Source organism: Rattus norvegicus, chromosome 5 (genome assembly GCF_021556685.1).
Source record: "Rattus norvegicus strain SHRSP/BbbUtx chromosome 5, alternate assembly SHRSP_T2T, whole genome shotgun sequence".
In the NCBI taxonomy this organism is placed as follows: Eukaryota; Metazoa; Chordata; class Mammalia; order Rodentia; family Muridae; genus Rattus; species Rattus norvegicus.
The window spans coordinates 46,447,878-46,469,593 of record NC_141538.1 but is presented as its reverse complement, the minus strand read 5'-3'; the positions used below and the strand labels follow the sequence as shown (position 1 = coordinate 46,469,593).

The following is a 21,716-nucleotide window of genomic DNA, read 5'->3' as shown; positions in this document are numbered from 1 at the left end:
AAAGGTATCTCTCACTTAAATTGTTCCAAACTGCTCTTGCTAAACATACACCACAAAAAATGTCTTAATGCTTTCTAGGTACAACCTGATAAATCATATGTGACAGGAAAAGGGTTACAGCTGGAGGAGGCCACATGTTCAGAATCTCTGTTCTCACATCTCTGGGTTTAAGGAAAGTCTGTTAAACCAACTTCTAGAATATGTGAAAAATCAGGAAACCGGGAAAGGGAATAACCTTTGAAATGTAAGTAAAGAAATAGATAATAAAGAATTTTAGAATAAGTAGTTGTGTTATGACAAGCAAAAAAGGAGTCCCTTGATTTGCAATATTTGAAATAATGCATTTGGTTTATGCACATATTCTTTCTGGGGTTATTAAACTCTTACCAGTCACTTATGGTGGAGTACCATATTACTCCATATAACATTTAAATATCTCCTCAGCTGCCTGACATATTAACCTCACAAATGCCAGTTATAAACAGAATGAGATTGAAAAAAATATGAGTTGACGCCTTAATACAATGGTGCATATGTTTCCTTTGTCCAGGGAGCTGCTTTAACCTAGTGTAAAGTAAGAAAAATGAATGGAGGCATGCTACATTTTAGACTAACTTTTTGTTTTATACATGATAGCAACTTTCATTTTTAGCAGTTTTCATGGTTTTATTTGAACACAAAACAGGCACATTTTCTTTGCTGCATAGCCTGGCATTGGGATTGGCGAATCCGATGGTCAGCTCTGCTGGTCTTTCTATGATGGCTTTTCAGTTCTTAGCTACACATTGTGAGCAGTTTCAGCACAGTAAGATTTCTTGCACATCAGCAGCACTTCCAGCTCCTTGACATTGTGGACTAGAAACTTCTGGAAGCCTCTAGGCAGTGTGTGCTTGGTGTTTTTGTTACTCCCATAATCATTGTTGGGGATCAGGCCCTTGAATCTTCTCTGTACCCAGGTGTCAATGCCTCTGAGATTCCCCCAGTTTTGCTTAATTTTCTTTTTTCCTTTTTTTCTGTAATATTTTAATTAATACTTCAAATGTTATCCCATTTCCCCCAACCAACCAACCACCACTTTCTGCCTTCCCACTCTGATATTCCCCTACACTGGGGGGATCCAGTCTTGGCAGGACCAAGTACTTCTCCTATTGGTGCCCAACAAGGCCACCCTCTTCTACATATGCTTCTGGAGCCATGGGTTTATCCATGTGTACTCTTTAGATGGTGGTTTAGCCCCTGAGAGCTTTGGTTGATTGGTTGCAAACCCCTTCAGCTCTTTCAATACTTTCCCTAACTCCTTTAACAGGGACGATGTTATCTCTTCAATGTTAGCATTTGCCTCTATATTTGTCATGATCAAGCAGAGACTCTGAGAAGACAGCTATATCAGGATCCTGTCAGCATGAACTTCTTGGCATCTCAATATTGTCTGGGTTTAGTGGCTGTATGTATATAGGCTGTATCCACAGTTGGGGCAGTCTCTTGGTGGCCTTTCCTTCAGTCTTTGCTCCAAACTTTGTTTACCTATCTCGTCCTATGAATATTTTTGTTCCCCCTTCTAAGAAGGACTGAAGCATCCTCACTTTGGTTGTCCTGCTTCTTGAGCTTGTCCTGTGATTTGTTGATTGTATCTTGGGTAATCTGAGTACTTGGACTAATATATACTTATTAGTGGTGCATACAATTTCACTCAGCATGATATTTTCTAGTTCCATCCATTTGCCTACAAATTTCATAAAGTCATTTATTTTAATAGCTGCCCAGTATGCCATTGTGTAACAGGATGACATTTTCTGTATCCATTCCTCCCTTGAAGTACATCTAGGTTCTTTTCACCAAGGTTCTGACTATTATAAATAAGACTGCTATGAATGTAATGGAACATGTGTCCTTATATTTTGGAGCATCTTTTGGGTAAATGTCCAGGAGACGTATAGTTGGTTCCTGAGGAAGTACTACGTCCAATTTTCTGAGGAACCTCCAGTCTGACTTCCAGAGTGGTTGTACCAGCTTACAATCTCAGCAACAATGGAGAAGTGTTCCTCTTTCTCCACATCCTAGCCAGCATCTCCTGTCCTCTGAGTTTTTAATCTTAGCCGTTCTGACTGGTGTGAGGTGGAACATAATAGCTAAGGATGTTGAACATTTCTTAAGTGCTTCTCAGCCATTGGATATTCCTCAGTTGAGAATTCTTTGTTTACCTATGTATCCCATTTTTAACAGGGTTATTTGATTGTTTGGAGTCTACCTTGTGATTTCTTTGTATATATTGGATATTATCCCTCTATCTGATATAGGATTGGTAAAGATTTTTTTCCCAATACGTTGGTTGCTGTTCTGTCCAAATGACAGTGACCTTTGCTTTACAGAGGCTTTGCAGTTTTATGAGGTCCCATTTGTCGATTCTTGATCTTACAGCATAAACCATAGGTGTTCTGTTCATGAAATTTTCCCCAGTGCCCATGTGTTTGAGGCTCTTCTCCACATCTTTGGATAGTGGCTTAGTCCTGGAAGTTCTGGTTTGTTGGCATTGTTGTTCATATGGGGTCTCAAGCCCCTTCAAGCTCTTTCAGTCCTTTCTAAGATTCTTAAACGGGGGTTCCATTCTCAGTTCAGTGGTTGGCTGCTGGCATTCGCCTATGTATTTGCTGTATTCTGGCTGTGTCTCTTAGTACAGATGTACATCTGGTTCCTGTCGCACTGCACTTCTTTGCTTCATCCATCTTATAAAATTGGGTGGCTGTATACGCATGGGCCACATGTGGGGCAGGCTCAGAATGGGTGTTCCTTCTGCCTCTGTTCTAAACTTTACCTCCCTATTCCTCCCAAGGGTATTCTTGTTCCTCTTTTAAAGAAGGAGTGAAGCATTCACATTTTGATCATCATCCTTCAGTTTCATGTGTTCTGTGCATCTAGGGTTATTGAAGCATTTGAGCTAATAGCCACTTATCAATGACTGCATACCATGTGTGCTTTTCTGTGATTGGGATACCTCACTCAGGATGATATTTTCCAGTTCCACCGACTTGCCTATGAATTTCATAAAGTCATTGTTTTTGATAGCTGAGTAATATTCCATTGTGTAGATGTACCACATTTTCTGTATCCATTCCTCTGTTGAAGGGCATCTGGGTACTTTCCAGCTTCTGGCTATTATAAGTAAGGCTGCTATGAACATAGAGGACCATGTGTCTTTGTTATATGTTGGGGCATCTTTTGCTATATGCCCAAGAGAGGTATAGCTGGATCCTCAGGTAGTTCCATGGCCAATTTTCTGAGGAACCTCCAGACTGATTTCAAGAATGGTTGTACCAGTCTGCAAACCACCAACAATGGAGGAGTGTTCCTCTTTCTCCACATCCTCACCAGCATATGCTGTCACCTGAGTTTTTGATCTTAGCCATTCTCACTGGTGTGAGGTGAAATCTCAGGGTTGTTTTGATTTGCATTTTCCTAATGACTAAAGATGTTAAACATTTCTTTATGTGTTTCTAAGCCATTCAGCATTCTTCAGCTGTGAATTCTTTGTTTAGCTCTGAACCCCATTTTTAATATGGTTATTTGTCTCCCTGTGGTCTAACTTCTTGAGTTCTTTGTATATTTTGGATATAAGCCCTTTATCCGTTGTAGGATTGGTAAAGATCTTTCCCAATCTGTTGGTTGTCGTTTTGTCCTAGCAACAGTGCCCTTTGCCTTACAGATGCTTTGCAGTTTGTGAGATCCCATTTGTCGATTCTTGATCTTAGAGCATAAGGTATTGGTGTTGGTTCAGGAAATTTTCTCCAGTGCCCATGTGTTCGAGATGCTTCCCCACTTTTTCTTCTATTAGTTTGAGTGTATCTGGCTTGATGTGGAGGTCTTTGATCTACTTTGACTTGAGCTTTTCCAGGGCAAAAAAATGGATCAATTTGTATTCTTCTACATCCTGCCAGCCATTTTTTGAAAATGCTATATTTTTTTTCCACTGGATGGTTTTAGCTCCTTTGTCAAAGATCAAGTGACCATAGGTCTGTGTGTTCATTTCTGGGTTTTCAATTCTATTACACTGATCTACCTGCCTGTTTCTGTACCAATACCATACACTTTTTTATCACTGTTGCTTCATTTTCACATATCCATCTGACTGGTGCCTGATGAATTTCTTGGTTCTCTTTTTGACAATCTTGGGCTTCAACAGAGACCAAAAGTAGCCGTGAAGCTGCAAAATAGATGGCAGATAACAGCTTTCTAAATGTGACTTATCGTTTCACTTGTTTCTTGTTTTTTACGGACATTGTCAAGAGAATTATTGGATATATCAATGGGAAGAACATGCACATTTGTTTTCTAAAGCAGAAATTTGATAGTCATCATTGCTCATACTGTTAATATTATAGAGTCCCGTCCACAAGACTAAAACAAAAAATGTAATATTTGGAATCTGAAGAAAACAGCACTGGACAATATTAGTACATATTAATATATCAAATAAGTTCCACTGAAATTGAAATAACAAGTAATACATTGAGCATAATGACCAGGTAAGAACAACCGAAGATGGCGGCCACACATGTCTTCTTATAAACCAATCTATCAAGGTTCACCAGGACCATTTGCAATCCAACATGGAACCAGAGTTAGAAGGCTCTAGATCTAATGCTCATTCTCAACCCCCATCAGCCATCTACACACCACTCAGCTCCAGGACTGGATGGAATCTGACTAAAATTTCAGGTAGGAACTAAGAGATAGTTGATGCATCTGCTCATCTGTCACCCACACCACCAACAACATGGCTACATGTAAAGGTCTTGAAGCCTAGACCATATCATAAATAATAACTAGTATGAATAAACAAGAAAATATGACTACTCAGTACAGTGATCCCATATATTTCCTGAGTAAACAATATCACTGATACATAAGATATCATTCCATTTAAACAATTATAAGTGTGCTCCAGAACTTCAAAGAGGATTCACATGAATGCCTGAATGAAAGCTACAAAAAAAAATCAACTGAGTAAAATAATGAAAATAACTCAGGATACAAATAAGAAGTTTTGGAAAGAGATGAAATAGCTCAGGAGAAGCAAAACTGAAGTAAATCTAAATATGAAAAAGACAGGAAGTCAAACATTCAGAGGAAAACCTTCCCATCGATTGGATCATGCAGGTAACAGAATATGAGATATTGAAGACAATTATATGAGTCTATTTTCTATTGCTTTGGTAAATTGCCACAATCAGAGAAAGAAGAGCAAAGAGCTTAATTTGTCTCAAAGTTTCAGGGGCCAAGAGACAATAAGGGCAGACTGAATAGAAGGCAGAATGAATAAAAAGCTGAGAGACTGAATTACATATAAAGGAAAGCTGATTCGAGTAACACCTGATGTGATAGCAGTACATAGACTCGGTACAATCTCCATCAAAAGTCCAATTCGGGGGCTGGAGAGATGGCTCAGCGGTTAAGAGCCCCGACTGCTCTTCCAGAGGTCCTGAGTTCAATTCCCAGCAACCACATGGTGGCTCACAACCATCTGTAATGAGGTCTGCTGTGTCTGAAGACAGCTACAGTGTACTCGTATGCATTAAATAAATAAATAAATAAATAAATAAATAAATAAATAAATAAATCTTAAAAAAGGTCCAATTCAATTCTTCACAGAAAATGAATCTTTTATCATTTTAATATCTATATGGAAGTGCATGCACATGCATACACATAGACACACAGACACACACACACAGACACACACACACACACACAGAAAGAGAGAAAGTGAAGGAGAGACGGGAAAAAATGACACAAACAATACTGAAAAACCTCTGGGAGGTATGACAACCTGAACATAAGTCAATACATCTATTATTATCAGACGTTTTATTGAAAATGAATTATTTTCTTATATAATATAGTTGATTGCAGTTTTCCCTACTAAACTCAATTCCTCCCCATCTCTAAAACCCTTGAAATCCACTCCCTTTCTGTCTCTCATTAGAAAAGAACAAACTTCTAAGGTATAATAAGGAAACATAGCAAAATAAATTATAATAAAATAAAACAAAACAAAACCCATCAAATTGATGTTGGACCAACAATCCAACAGAAAGGAAAGTTCCCTAAGAGCAGGCAGAAGATTCAGAACCCCTCAAATTTATACATTCAGTTGTCCCATATAAGCACAAAGCTGACATAGGTAGAGAACCTGGTGTAGAGCTAGTTATCTCTGTCCTTGGTGGGTTAGTCTGTGGTCTCTGGGTTCTTGTTCAGTTGATTCATTTGCTTTATTCTCTGATAACCTCCATTCCCTCTAACTATTCACTGTTTCTACATCCTAGTCTCTAGGTCTTGATCATCTAAGCAGAGCTAGGTATGGCTATTATCTAATAGCATGGGGCTTAAGTCTAATCAGACATTTTTAGCTACTCCCAGAAATTCTGTACAACAATTATTTTAATAAATATTTTAGGCATGACAGACAGTTAATCAAAGGTTTGTGCTGGGTTGGTGTTTGGGTTTCCCTTTTGGTAGTTTATAGAATACTATCACACAAAAAAGATGGTATAATGTAGGCATGAAGGCTTCTTGTAGATATCATCTCCACTTCTCCATATTGAGTTGTTTAAGTATTGTCTTCAGCAATGGATCCCCAGTGTTTGTTGTGGAGGAGAAATCCATTGTCTTTGTTTGTTTGGGGATTTTCATGGGCCTCACTTGACCAACCACATTGTTGTATGCAACCAAGTTAATGAAAAACCTTATTTAGTAACAAGAGGTGATAAGTTGAGACTCTTACCCTTTATTAGGAGACATCATTAGGATCACCTTTATATGTTTTATGAGGATTCTACTGTATTAGATTCCCATATCATCTTTCAAGTGTCCCTCAGTTTTAGCTCTTCTTTTTGCAGTTTCTCTTTCAAAGATGTTTTCCCTTCTCATACCAACTCAATCCTTCCATTTCTGTTCTCTTCTTTCCCAAGTCCATCCATAACATCTATTCTCTTTTCCTGCCCAGAGGCCTGTCTTCACACCTACCATTCCTTTACTTTTATACCTAGCTTTTCTCTATAGATTGTAGGTTGGTTATCATATATTTAATGTTTAATATACACATATAAGCAACTATATACCATGTTTATATTTCTAGGTCGGGGTAACTCAGGATAACTTTTCCTTAGTACTATAAATTTGCCTGCAAATTTCAGATGTATTTTGTTTGAATTTTTCTTTCCTTTTTAAATTTTATTTATTTTTTTACACAACAGATTTTATCACCCTCCCCCGTCTACCCTCTGACTGTCCCACATCCCATTATTCCTTCCCTCATCCTTTCTCCACAAGGATGTCCCCACCCCCCAAACCCTTTCCACCACTTGGAGCCTCCAGTCTATTAGGAGTTAGGTGCATCTTCTCGGACTAAGGTCAGACCTGGCATTATTCGGCTGTATTTCTAGTTCAGGTTTTTTAATTAATTTACATTTCAAAGACTGCCCTCCCTCCAGGTTACCCCCTCCCGGACACCTGCCTCTATCCTCCTTCCTAGCCCCCCCCTCACTTACTGATAACCTCACTCCTCCCCTTCTTCTTTGAGAGGGTGGTGTCCCTTGAATATTTCACCACCATGGCCCATGAAGTCACTCCCATAATAGCTGCATTCTCTCTCACTGAGGCCTGAGAAGACAACTTTGGAGGTGAACCACGGTTAGGCTACAGCTTTAGAAAAAGCATCTGCTGCCAGTTGTTGGGAGCCCACATGGAGATTAAGCTGCACGTCTCCTGCATATATGCCAGGGGCTTCATTCCAAACTGTGTGTGTTCTTTGCTTGGTGGCTCAGTTTCAGAAAACTTTCACAGCTCCAGATTAATTAACTCTGCTGTTGGTTTTCCTGTAGGGTTTCCATACTCTGCAGTTCTTCATCTCACAATACTTCCATAAGAGTCTCTGTCCAGTGTTTGGCTGTGGTTATCTATATCTGCTTCAGTCAGCTGCTGGATAGATTCTCTCAGAGGATAGTTATGTTTGACTTCTATGTGCAAGCATAAGAAAACATCATTAATAGTATCAGGGATTTGTGCTTGCCCACAGGGTGGTAGTCAAGTTGGGCTGGTAATAAATTGGCCATTCCTTCAGTTTGTTCTCCATCTTTGTCCCTGAATTTCTTTTAGACAGGGCAAATTCTGGGTAAAAAAGTTGGGAGGGTTTGTTTCTTGGTGTCAGTATCCCTCCACTGGCTTCAGGAGGTATCCTTCCCGAGGTGCATGTCCTCACTCTTAAGTTTCTCAGCTAAGGTCACCTACATTGACTTCTGGGAGTTTTCCAGCAGATGGTATTTTTGTTTTTTGATTTCTGTTTTTTGTCAGGGTGATAAAAATAATCTATTTGCATTTTTGTACATAGAGATATTTACTTTGACCAGCATCATTTGTTGAAATGTCTATTTTTTTACTGTATTTTTTTGAAACCAGATTTTTGACAAATACTCCAAAAAATACTCACTGGAGAAAGAACTGAATGTTCTGCAAACATTGCTGGTCAAGCTAGTGAGCTACTTGTCAAAAAATAAAACTACATTATTTTTAATATTATTAATTCTATGAAAGTTTCATATAATATGTTTAAATCATATTCCCCTCTAATAATTCTTTTTCAGTTCAAACCACTACTTCCCAAGTTACCCCCCTCTGTATTTTTTTGAAAGTACTTTACCAACACTAACTTGTACTTCCTAATATTTTTGGATGTGCACCCATTTACTGGGCAATGACAACTTTCCAGGGGAAACAGTCTGAGAAAACTGCATCCTCCCTCTAGCAGCTAACATTTTCTAATGGCTTTATGTCTTGGAATAAGATTTGTTGACATGTTTATTCTTTGAGGTTTGTTCTGGCTTGTTGCTAAACAGGGTTTTGTGAGTTCATATGTGCAGTAACTCCCATAGACATTACACCTTCAAAATATGGTTATTTTGTTATCTTCCCCTTCAGAACATTACAGAACAATCCTAATTGCAATTTCATTCTATTTCTGGAGAAACTACATGTTTGAGTTTTTGGACATAGCAATACATTATTAGCTTAGAAGCTGTGTCTCTATAGGCTTCCATTCCTAGTGCCAGAAAATGCTATGCAAGCTACTGGGACTGTAATCATGATTCATGCTCAAATCAACTGTTCGAGCTATAGTAATAACTAGATAGGAAAGGCATAACCCACTGGTATTATAATGGGATGAATATTAAGGGAATAATCAACCATTTTCTGAATGGATTTAAGGCCCTCTCGAAGGATGTAATCAATCACTTGTAACTCTTAGAAGGCTAAGAACTCATTTCTAGGAAAGTCATAAATACAAGGTAATACTGGAATTTTAGCTCTCATTTTGGAAAAGACAAAAACAAACAAACAAACAAACAAACAAACAAACAAAAACCAAAAAATCCACAACTCCAAATACACTCCCACAAAAGACTGGATACCAGGAATTTAAAAAGAAGAAAATTGACTTGATTTCATAGAAGAAAAGAAAGGTACTTTTATTTTCTACAGGAGCCCAGTAGTGCAGGCATTAAACCCAATAGTTAAAAAAGGTCTCCTGAAATGAAAAGATATATATGGCAAATCTATCATCATTTATTTGAAGAAAGCAGGTACATATTTGATAAAACATTAGCATTTAGAGTATTCAAATAAGAGAGAAACTAAACACCAAGAAAATGAATAATCCAATTTTAAAATATGGGACATGGACCAAACAGAAAGTTCCTAAAAGTTGAAGCACAAGTGAATGTGAAGCATTTTTATAAGTCTTAAACAGTTTTAGCCTCAGTAAAAAGAAAACTACAACCACTTTAATGATTCTTCTTTCCCTAGTTATAATGTCCAAAATCAAAAACAAAATCAAATGACAGCATGAATATTTAAAATATGGGCAGCACATATTTTTGTTGGCAAGAGAATAAACTAATGCAAACATTCAACAATTCAATGTGTAGTCTCCTCAAAAGCTGTAAATACATATACCATACAACACAGCCATATTACTCTTGGACATGTACAGAAATGATTCAGTATCTCACCCTAGAGATAGTTGTCCATCCATGTTCATGGCCTCTCCAGCACAATAATCAGGAAATGGAAACAGAATAAGTATATTTCAACTGATGAGTGGTCAATGAAACTATCAGAACACACACACACACACACACACACACACACACACACACACACACACACACACGGATATTATGTAGCTGTTAAGAAAATTGAAATGGTTCCTAAGTAAACAGATAGAGTTTGGGAAACTAATTGTAAGTTAAGAAAGTCATGTAGATGTTACATTTCAAAGCTTTAAGTGTGTGTGTGTTTTATTTGCAATACCCCAAAAGGGAATTAGCAAGGGGATATGTAGAGGAGGATATTTAAAGGAAGTGATGATATAAAATAGTTCCATAATGGCAGAATATAAAATAATGGGACAAAGAGGATTAAATGAGTTGGGGAATAGGAGGAAATGCAGGGAACAGTAAATGACTTACATCTATAACTATAGATGAGTGTCTGTCAGTGCTCATCAGAGAAGCTTTTGGATGTTGATGGCAATTAAACAAGAATCTCACTACAAGTCAATATATACAGAATAAGGCTTCAGCCTACTCAATTCTAAATGAACTATCATATTGGTATAGTCATTTCCTGGAGAGACAGACTCAACATACCTACAATCCCAAGAAACAGAACTCACGGAAAAATATCAAACCCATTGATCCCATGAGTTTTATTGGTGTTACTTATGAGAATACAGGTGAGGTATTATTATAGGCACCCAAGTTACTCAAAGGCAGGTGTATCACCCAGATTCACCACAATATGGATAACAGGTAACAAAATCTGGGAACCTGGGGTATATTACACAGTTTGTCGACAACTCAGCAGACTACAGAATGTACTTGCCAGGCAGTAGGGCTGGTCTCTGCTTCTAGTTTGTGTGACTGGTTTCTGTTTCTTCTTGGCTGCTTGACTTTCTGAGAGTCACATTCAGCACTGTTTAGTTTACATATTATTTTGAAGAAAGAGAATTAGTGCATCTGTCTTATTTTATGGACTTCTTGAAACTATTTTGACTGTTTAATTTGAATCTTAATGAAACTTCTCTGTAGGATAAAGTGTTTTTCTTCTCTTTACACTATCCTGATGCTTCATTTCATCATCAACACTCTATCTTAAAGTGTCTGTTACTTTTTCTATGTATATTATACATAAAAATGTTTCACTCCATGACAGAAGACCTCAGAGGAAACCGTTATGCTGCAGATGTCTATATCAAATCCCTCCCCTCAATGCTTAGGTATATTAGCAGAAATGAAAGCTGAAATATTGTGAGAACCTTAGATGGTAGATCATTTTAATAAGCCAAGGATATCTGGAAAACACAGAGCAATTGCACATATGAACTCAGAGAAATTATGACATTTTTCACAAAACTTTTGCAAGCTCAGGCTTGATAAAATACTAACTTGGGGTAGATATGTGAGCACAAAGTGATGACAGGTTGATTTCAGTTCTTTATACTATAAATAATACTCTTGGGACATGGAAGCTCAAGAGTCTATCTGTACATATATTTGTTGCCTTTAGATGTACATCTATCTGGAGAATTGCTGGCTCAAATGGTGGGTATACTTTTGTTTGATAAAAAGGACTGTTATTGTCTATAATGGGTGAGATACTGTTCACTGAGACTTTTTCCTGTAGTCTATAGCATTGACATTATTTGCTATTAAAATTATGGTATTAGCCATAACTGTTAGAGAAAGATAAATGTTTAACATTTTGTTCCCTTGTGATTTGTAGTATTATATATTTTTGTACTTGTCAGCTATTTGCATTATATTTTTAGTAATGGGTTTTCTTTTTCTGTTAATGAGGTTTTAGCATTTTACATATGTCATTGGCATCACTCTTTTTTTGATACATACCTAACTTTTTGTTTTTATATTTTCATTAATTCTTTCAGAGTCAAAAGCAGTATATTTGGATATGTACATCCCTTCACACAACTCGTCCAAATCTGCCAACATCTGCGTCTCTAACCAATTCCACGTTCTCTTTTATTTCCATCTCTCTGCTTAAGTCCAAAGCGTCAAGTTTGTATTCTAAAGTAGTCTTTTATCCTGAGCCAACCATGAAGTACTATTGACACACCAAGTCTCAAAGTCTCAACCTATTAAAGAAATCTAACACCATTGCCCCAGCAGCTATCAAATGCAATTGGTCCTAAGCATGAAATTCTGTCATTTAAACTTACAAAGATAGAATGGAGACTATAACATGAACTGAACAAAACTAGAAAAGGAAAAATTACTGCTTGGTTTCACTCGTACATAAAAATAAAATTAAAGTTCTTTTTTTTAAGGTTAAGAGTCTAGAATGTTGTTTCCTGAGGTTATGAAGAGATGAATGGGGAAAGACATTTCATTGGAACTCACAGTTTGAAAAAACATATAAACTCAGGGAATTGAAATTTGAACAGACTCAAATGTCATCTTCCTAAAAGTTGATGTGTAAGCTGCTAAAGGAGAAAAACAATCAATGTCCCTTCAGAGATAGGTATCTATCAAGCAAAACAATATCCAACAAATAAAATATTCCTAAAGGTACAATAGTGGCACTTACACTTTTTATTAACTAGAAGCTGCTAATTGGAGTCATGGATCAATTGACTATTAATAGCCTGGAGGTGTAGTTATTTGAGATTGTGGCTTTAAGGGGAGAACCTACTAAAAGCTGCTGTTCTCTACCAGTGTAATTCTTAACTGCAACCAAGGTACTTATCCTTGTACACACGGGAAATTAGAGACCTCACTTCTACTGAAAGATGTTTGATCATACAGCAGAGGGAGACAATTATAGAAAACTACAACTAGTCAAAATGCAAAAATCCAGCAAAGTAACAACATACTTGACTGTGGTGGGCCAATGTCCAATTCATATGTCTACAATAATACTTCTTTCAATAATGCTCATGTGATATCTCTAAGAATAGTGATAGAAAGATTAGAAGATCCAGGGGACTAGGGAGTTTTCAGTATGATTGAGCAGTTTAGCTATTACAGAAAAGTTAATTGGCAAAAAGTACCATTGTCATGGCTGTCTAAGCAAGATTTGAACAATTCCAACACTAGCCGACATCCAAAGACGTTAGCAAAATCTCATAGTGTCCTTCTCAATATAGAGACCTACAAACAAACATAAGAAAAGGAAATTATTCTTGCCAGAGATAAGCCTCGCTTTTAGTTGTCTAATGACAAGTTGTTAGAACTTGTATAAGTTTCTACATTCCCAGACTCATCCCAGGTATGCTCCCCTACACATTGATTTCTGTTAGCTTTACCAGATATTTCTTTCTGTACTCACAATACATCTCATCCCCAACCTTGTTCCCCTCCACACTCCCTCTCCTACCCAGTTCCCTCCCTCCATCATTGTCCTATGTCTATTTTATTTCTCCTTCTGAGTGAGACTCACACATCCTACCTTGGACCCTCCTTTTTACATACCTTTTTGGGTCTATTGATTGTAGCATGGTTATCCTGTACTTTATGTCACCAATTCACTTATAAGTGAGTCCACACCATGTCTGACCTTCTGGGTTTGGGTTACTTCACTAAGGATGGTATGGCTCTCGGGAGTCTATGGAGGTGACCCTAGATTACACTATTAGCAGCGGAGGATATGGAACCTGAAGTGGCCACCTCTTGTAGCCAGGTGGCACTTCTATTGGAGGAAGGGACACTAATCCATCTAGAAGACTTTTGTCCTAAATTTTGTCCTGCCTAAATGATGTTCAGAGATAAAGATGGTATAGAGATTGAAGGAATTGGCAATCAATGACTGGTTCAACTTGAGACATATCCTAGGGTGAGAGCCAAGACCTGACACTATTGCAAGAAAGGAGCTTAGCATAACTGTTTTCTGAGATGTTTCATCCAGCAGCTTAAGGAAAGAGATACAGAAAACCACAGTAAAACATTAGGCTGAGTTCCCGCAGCCTTGTAGAAGAGTTGGGGGAAGAATTAAGTAAAAAGAAGACCTACGGAATCAACTAAAGTGAACCCATAAGGATTCACAGGAACTGAATCGCCAACCAAAGTGCATGCATGACATTGACCTAGGCCTCTTACACATATGTAGCATATATGCAGCTTGGTATTCATGTGGGTCTCTTAACAATTGGAGTTGAGATAGTCTCTGACTCTGTTGCCTGACTTTGGATCCTTTCTTCTGATTGGGATGACTTGTCTCTGTGGGAGAGGAATTCCTTAGTCCTGCTGAGATTTCATATGCTAAGGACAGTTAGAATCCTTAGGGTCTTCTTTGAGGATAAGCGAAAGGAGCATGGAGAGAACAGGTTTTAAGGGCAGGACTGGGAGGGAAAGAGTGAAGAGAACTGCAATTTTGAGGTAAAGTGAATAGACAGACAGACAGATGATGGAAAAAAGAAATATGTATGAGCAGGAAATATTGAATGGACACAGCAGGCTGTATTTCTGTGTGTTTCCTAATATATATATATATATATATATATATATATATATATATATATATAAATCTTTAACAATAGTTGAAGAAGAAGAAGCCATGTTCTTGGAAGTACAAGGGAATAGGTAAGGATGTTGAGAAAATGATCTAACTACATATAAATTAAGTTAAAGAAAGAAAGCTTCAAATGATAAGACTGATATGCTTTCTGGTATAACAAGAGAACTGATAAACAGGGGAGGTCTGCTCTATTCTGAAGGGAAAGACAAGAGTGCATGTGGGGATATGGGAAGACAGGGGTGGCAGGGATGAATGAAAGGAGTGGAAGCTGTTGTTGGAGTGTATTTTAGGTGAGAAGAATAAATACTGAATTTATTTTTAATATTATTATCCCAAGATAATAAAGACCTACAAACGAACTTTAAAGAAAAGGAAAAGTGTTCCCTTTTCCCAAGACTGAATCATCGAAGAACAAGCATTGACTGGATCTAGGCACCCTGTATAACTGGAGCAGAAGCTATCCCTGAACCTATTATCTGCTTGCGTGTGGATCCCTAGGACTTGCCTGAACTCAGTGGGAGAAGATGTACCTTGTCCTGCAGTTACTTGACATGAGGAGGAAGGGGTTGTTAGTGGGGAGAATAACATCAGAGGGGCTGAGCTTCTCCCTCTCTTTTGAGAAGGGGAACATGGAACTGGGGAGAAAACTTACATCAAGGTCAATGGGAGGAAATGGAGAACTGATAATATGTTGTGAAGTGAATAAAGAAATACATTTTTAAAGGAAATAAAAAAGAAGAGAAATCTAAAAGATTAGTGAAGTAGGAAGTTCTCTCCTGCTATCTCACAATAGAATGATTAAAGGTAAAAATAAAGTATGGGAAATTTCAAAACAGAAGAAAGGTTTTGCAATCTTTTCTTGGCAAACTTGGAAATATTTGATTTAAAAATACATTTAGTTTTAGACAATATTATACATTATATGGGTGTATCAATAAATTACTTGGTATTATATGAATTCATTCAATTTTATGGCCAATGAAGCAGTTAAAATGAGTAAATAAAAAAAACCTGATGGAACAAAAATCACAAAAGATTTTATTCAGCAGGTGCAATGTGGTCACACAATCATCCAACTATGATTTAAATGTAAAAATGAGAACATGAAGTCCATTCTCACTTATGGTTTCCCCTGAATCATTCATGTAAAATAAATTGCTCTCGAAGAATTTCTATATAAAAATATCACACTTGTAATTACAATGTACAAGTTTATTCACTAGAGTTCTCTAGATAAATAAAACCAATATAGTGGATACTATATTATAACGGGGATTTCATAGCGTGTCATCTAGGCTGGACGGCCCAGCAATGTCTACTGGGATGATGGAAGCACTAAGAACCTAGTAATTACTTACTTAGTCCAGAAAGCTGAATTACAAAAGCAGCCCATTCTAACACTGAATACCGAATGGATGCATCGAGTGCAAATATTCTACTACAGGCACTGGAAGGTCAGAGAAACCAATTATAAAGTCAGAAAAGCTTGCATCACCAGCTTTTGTATCAGACACACTCATAAGCAAGGAGAAAATGTAGGTATGGAAATTAGTGATGTAGCTTTCTTAAGACCTTCTTAGAAGTGACATGCTGACAAACCCCCCCAAACAAACAAACAAACAAACAAACAAACAAAAAACCCTGCTCACTCTAAATGTGGGTCTTTCCCATTAAATTCATTGTTTCAGAAAATGTCCTTACAGAATCATACACACACACACTGTGTTGCTTCCAAACCCAAATCAAACAGATAATCAAGTTTAACCCTCATGAAAAAGATAAATGAGCTTATTTGATTTACTGGAGTTATATCTACATGATGAAATTGCATCAACTATACTGAACTCTAGTTTTTAATTGATGTATAAGACCAATCAAATCATTTTATTTTCTACCGTAGTTAGAAAGGTTTAATGCTATTGCAATGAAAAAATCATATTGTCAATGGATTAGTTTTTGATAAATTTAGATAAGTTGTTGCATTTTGATCTACATTTCAAGATGGAAAATCATCCTGTTATAAACTCTGATTTGTTTATTTAATATAAATACTATTTTAGATGGGTTTTCCTGTAAGATGGTTCCTTTAGTTATTGATTTGTTGATTCTTGTCAGAATACACCTGACATTTAGTAAGCCTTTCTTCAATGTACTTTTTCTTAGATACTTGTAATAAGAACTTAGCCCTAACTATCTGAACCCCCAAACTTGAAATGACAATGTTGGACATAATAACCAGTCACCTCACATTATTCCTTTCATTCACATTAGTTAAAATAAACTAAATTTTAAAAATTAAGTTTTCTGTTTATATTAGATTGGTTTTTGACCTCCAGCCCTGTGTTCTACATGGCTGCAGAATATCCAGTTGAATGTTATCCTCATGACAAACAAGGACAGTCACAATGGCTTCTTTAGGGATTTACTTGACTAGTCTGGGAGATGGCTCAGCGTATTTTTCCCACATCTAATGGAGAACTGTGTAGGATGCCAAACAGGTGAGGTCAGGTCCAAGACAGAATGAGACCTGTCATTGGTTGAGAAGGAAGTATGAATGGGAGAAAAGTTTGAGGGAAGGGGAGGAGACTGGAACGGAAGGAGAATGGAGAGAAGAAACCGCTGAGAGAACATGGAGGCAGATGTTAAGATTCCACTTTTGTACCTTTAAAGGTTGTTATGAATGTTCTTAATGGGTGGATGGGTATAGGGCTTTGTAGGTTTAGGTGGTGAATTATATCTTATCAATTGGATCAGAGGTTATTGTGTTTTGTGTTCTTCCTTATGGCAGATTAAGCTTAAGAGAGTATGTGGCACCCAGGACACTAAGCGGCCGTGGAATTGAGATGTATATTTCTGACATGGTGGCAGCCTGCCTTGGGAACTGGATGGGTAGAGAAATTGTTACCAGGCTCAGAGAGAGGCCATTGGCTGTGTTATATGGGATGGAGCAAAGTGGGTGAGAGGCTCTGCTGACTGAGACAAAGATATCTATCAGATATCTTGGGGCACTATGGTGCCAAATCTAGTTGGGGTAAAAGACAGCATTTTATTTGTTATAATTTTACAACAACAGACCCGTGTGTCTTAAAGTTATTCCATACCAAATTCTCTCTCATGTTAACTGAAGTTGCTATCATTTGTCATTTGTTCTAACACTACAAGTTATTTTCCAAATCTATAGGCTTATTGATGCTAAATTCCAATGAAGTAGGCATTTAATTTGGACCACTTGGGATATGATTAATGGTCTCCATATAGCAGCATAAAAAAGATGCCTCTGATGCTTCTAGGTAATTGTTAAAATACTGCCATTAAGTAAAAATTTTATTATTTAATTAAATTTTAAAGCTCATCACAACTGGATATCTTTCGTCATGCTTGAAGCTGCTATACATACTACCTAAGGAAAATAGTAATCATCAATATTACCCAGCTGTGAATCAGACTTGATAGACATGCCCACCATTGCGATGGTATTCAAATAGATATGAAAATGTGATTTCTTGAATAAGAATGCCCTCCATAGAAAGAGGAACACTCCTCCATTGTTGGTGGGATTGCAGACTGGTAAAACCATTCTGGAAATCAGTCTGGAGGTTCCTCAGAAAATTGGACATTGAACTGCCTGAGGATCCACCTATACCTCTCTTGGGTATATACCCAAAAGATGCCCCAACATATAAAAAAGACACGTGCCCCACTATGTTCATAGCAGCCTTATTTGTAATAGCCAGAAGCTGGAAAGAACCCAGATGCCCTTCAACAGAGGAATGCATACAGAAAATGTGGTACATCTACACAATGGAATATTACTCAGCTATCAAAAACAACGGCTTTATGAAATTCATAGGCAAATGGTTGGAACTGGAAAATATCATCCTGAGTGAGGTAACCCAATCACAGAAAAACACACATGGTATGCACTCATTGATAAGTGGCTATAAGCCCAAATGCTTGAATTACCCTAGATGCCTAGAACAAACGAAACTCAAGACGGATGATCAAAATGTGAATGCTACCCTCCTTCTTTAAAAGGGGAACAAGAATACCCTTGTTAGGGAATAGAGAGGCAAAGATTAAAACAGACACAGAAGGAACACCCATTCAGACCCTGTCCCACATGTGGTCCATATGTATACAGCCATCCAATTAGACAGGATGGATGAAGCGAAGAAGTGCAGGCCGACAGGAGACAGATGTAGATCGCTCCTGAGAGACACTGCCAGAATATAGCAAATACAGAGGCGAATGCCAGCAGCAAACCACTGAACTGAGAATAGGACCCCCGTTGAAGGAATCAGAGAAAGAACTGGAAGAGCTTGAAGGGGCTCGAGACCCCATATGAACAACAATGCCAAGCAACCAGAGCTTCCAGGGACTAAGCCACTAACTAAAGACTATACATGGACTGACCCTGGACTCTGACCTCATAGGTAGCATTGAATATCCTAGTAAGATCATCAGTGTAAGGGGAAGCCCTGGGTCATGCTAAGACTGAACGTGATTGTTGGGGGGAGGGCGGCAATGGGGGGAGGGTGGGGAGGGGAACACCCATAAAGAAGGGGAGTGGGAGGGATTAGGGGGATGTTGGCCCGGAAACTGGGAAAGGGAATAACACTCGAAATGTAAATAAGAAATACTCGAGTTAAAAATAATAATAATAAAAAAAATCAGAGAATGAAAAAAAAGAATGCTCTCCATAGGTTCATATATATTAATGCTTGATCATTAAGGAGTTGTACTACCTGGGAAGTCTTAGGAAGTATGGCCTATTTGGAGGTATCCCACGGAATGGTCTTTGACATTTTCAAGTACCCAAGCTAGACCAAGTGTTTCTTTCTCTCTAGCTGCCTAAGTACCTGGATATAGAACTCTCAGTTACTTCTGTCAGAACTCTGCTGGCTACCTTGCTTTCTGTCATGATGACAATAAACTAAACGTTTGAGACTGTAAGTAATAAATCCTTTCCATTATGAGTTCCTATTGTCATGGTATGTCTTCTCAGAAAGTTGATAGCAGAGGGCTCCTCAGCCAAGTATCCTAAGTATTAGCTTAATGGAGGAAAATGACATTAATTTGGGCAAAAGGTGGCAAATTATTTTTAATTAAAATTTGTATTGGTATTAAAAAGAAAATGTATTCAACATGTGTATTCAATGATCTTTAATACTTTACTATATCTTAATTTTCATTGAAGTATAAAGAATGACCAAATATAAGCACAGATTATGGTAATTTTATTTACTTTTATTAGTGTTTTTTCATTTATTTACATATTACAAACTCCTATCGTGTATAGTTCAGAAGAAAACATTCACTTTAATCACTTTATAGGTTTATTCACTTGATTTATTTGATGTAACAAAATCATAAATTTTGTACATTTCCAATGTCTTTCATTTATATTAATGATTATGCAGATACCTACTTTTATCAGTTAATGTCATATTTGTTTGGTATTGTTTTCTGCTTCATGAATACTACATAAAGTAGTCATCTGTTTCTGATGCATTTTAGATATTTTTCTATTACTGCTGATCTGAAGTGTGTGTGTGTCTGTGTGTGCTTAAAAAATATAAAGAATAAAAATGGAAGTACTACAGCCTTTAGAATTGGTTTTCATTACATAATGTAGAGTGTAAAACTGTCAATGCTAGAAAGTAAGACCTGATAGTAACATTCTGTTCATTGTCATGAACATCCTGTTAAATATGTTTACCTGGCTTAATAATTCATAATTAAACAGTTAGAAATTACTTGGTTAATTTGGATAGTTAATTATTAGATATACTTTCTTATTATCTTCAACAACATTCAATAAACTCTACTTGTTAGTAACTTAAGGCATACTGTCCCCCCACATACTTATATTCTTCATTTTTGTTATGGGATAGACAAATGCCATTCTTCTCATGACTTACCTACTGCCTGCAGAACTGGAATTAGATCAGTTTTTAAAATGGACCTTTATAATAGCTCTAATTTTATAAGGTCCAGCACTAGGAGACAATTTTGGAAGAACCATTAACTCAGGCTTGATAGATATTATACCTATTGTGAACAAAATTTCTATTTGAAGAAACTAGATATCTCTGGAATTGCAGGGTTTATCTGGTATATAAAAGAAAATTTCCCTCTATCTTCCCCCCAAATTCAGTGACTGAAAATTGAGTTATAGGCACTAGTTATCTTAAAATTGTTCCATAAATTACTAATATTATATCATGTAACACAGGACAGCTGTAAATATTCTGAATATGAGGGTTTTGATTAATATTGGTAGTGCCAGAGGGATATTGAAAACATTTATGTGCTCTTTAAAGGCATTGTCTTTATAACATATGAAAAGATTAGAAACAGTAAAAATGTATCATTGGCATTAATGAAATGATTTAATGACATTTAAATAAAGTGCACATGGCTCTGGATACCAGGCACTTATAGTTTCATTCAGAGGACATGGGTGATATGATTGCTGGAGACTAGTCTCTTTTAGGCCAACACTTGGCAGACTTAGATAAACTTTACTTTGTCCAAACTGCTACCGTGAATCAGGTAGAAATGTAATAATAAAATATATGGAGAAATACAGTGCTGTATCAAATTTAAGTTTTCATTTGTTTACTCAGCTGTGTCTGTTATTTTAGATGAAATTCTTCTGATCAATGCTAAGGGCTGCCCTCATTAGACGGTTTGGAGTCATATTGAGCACAATGTTAATTAAACATTGTATGTGATCACTAAATAGATTTGGGCATAATCTCTGTAGGTAAGACATTTCAGAGCTTGTGTTGAAGTGAAAGTTTGGGGAAATTTTTCCTGAGATCAAGATGGTACAAGGGGGGTTGGGGATTTAGCTCAGCGGTAGAGCGCTTTCCTAGCAAGTGCAAGGTCCTGGGTTCGGTCCCCAGCTCCGAAAAAAAAAAAAAAAAAAGAAAAGATTGTACAAGGATAAACATGAAAAATGGGAGCAGAATATTCCCCTAGGTATTTCTTCTTTCAAAATGTATTAAAAGAGGTCATAAGGTGTATGTGGTTATTTGTTTGATTTTCAAAATTATATTTCTAATTAATTTGAATATAAGACAATTTTGGAATGTAGATAGTATATCTTAAATTAGCTTAAGAACAAA

The 21,716-nt window shown here is 37.0% G+C and overlaps 1 pseudogene; it reads right to left on the bottom strand.

The window, feature by feature from the left end:
• Positions 1-623: 623 nt before the first annotated feature.
• Positions 624-4,592, bottom strand: LOC148005716 (large ribosomal subunit protein eL32 pseudogene; annotated as a pseudogene).
• Positions 4,593-21,716: the final 17,124 nt, after the last annotated feature.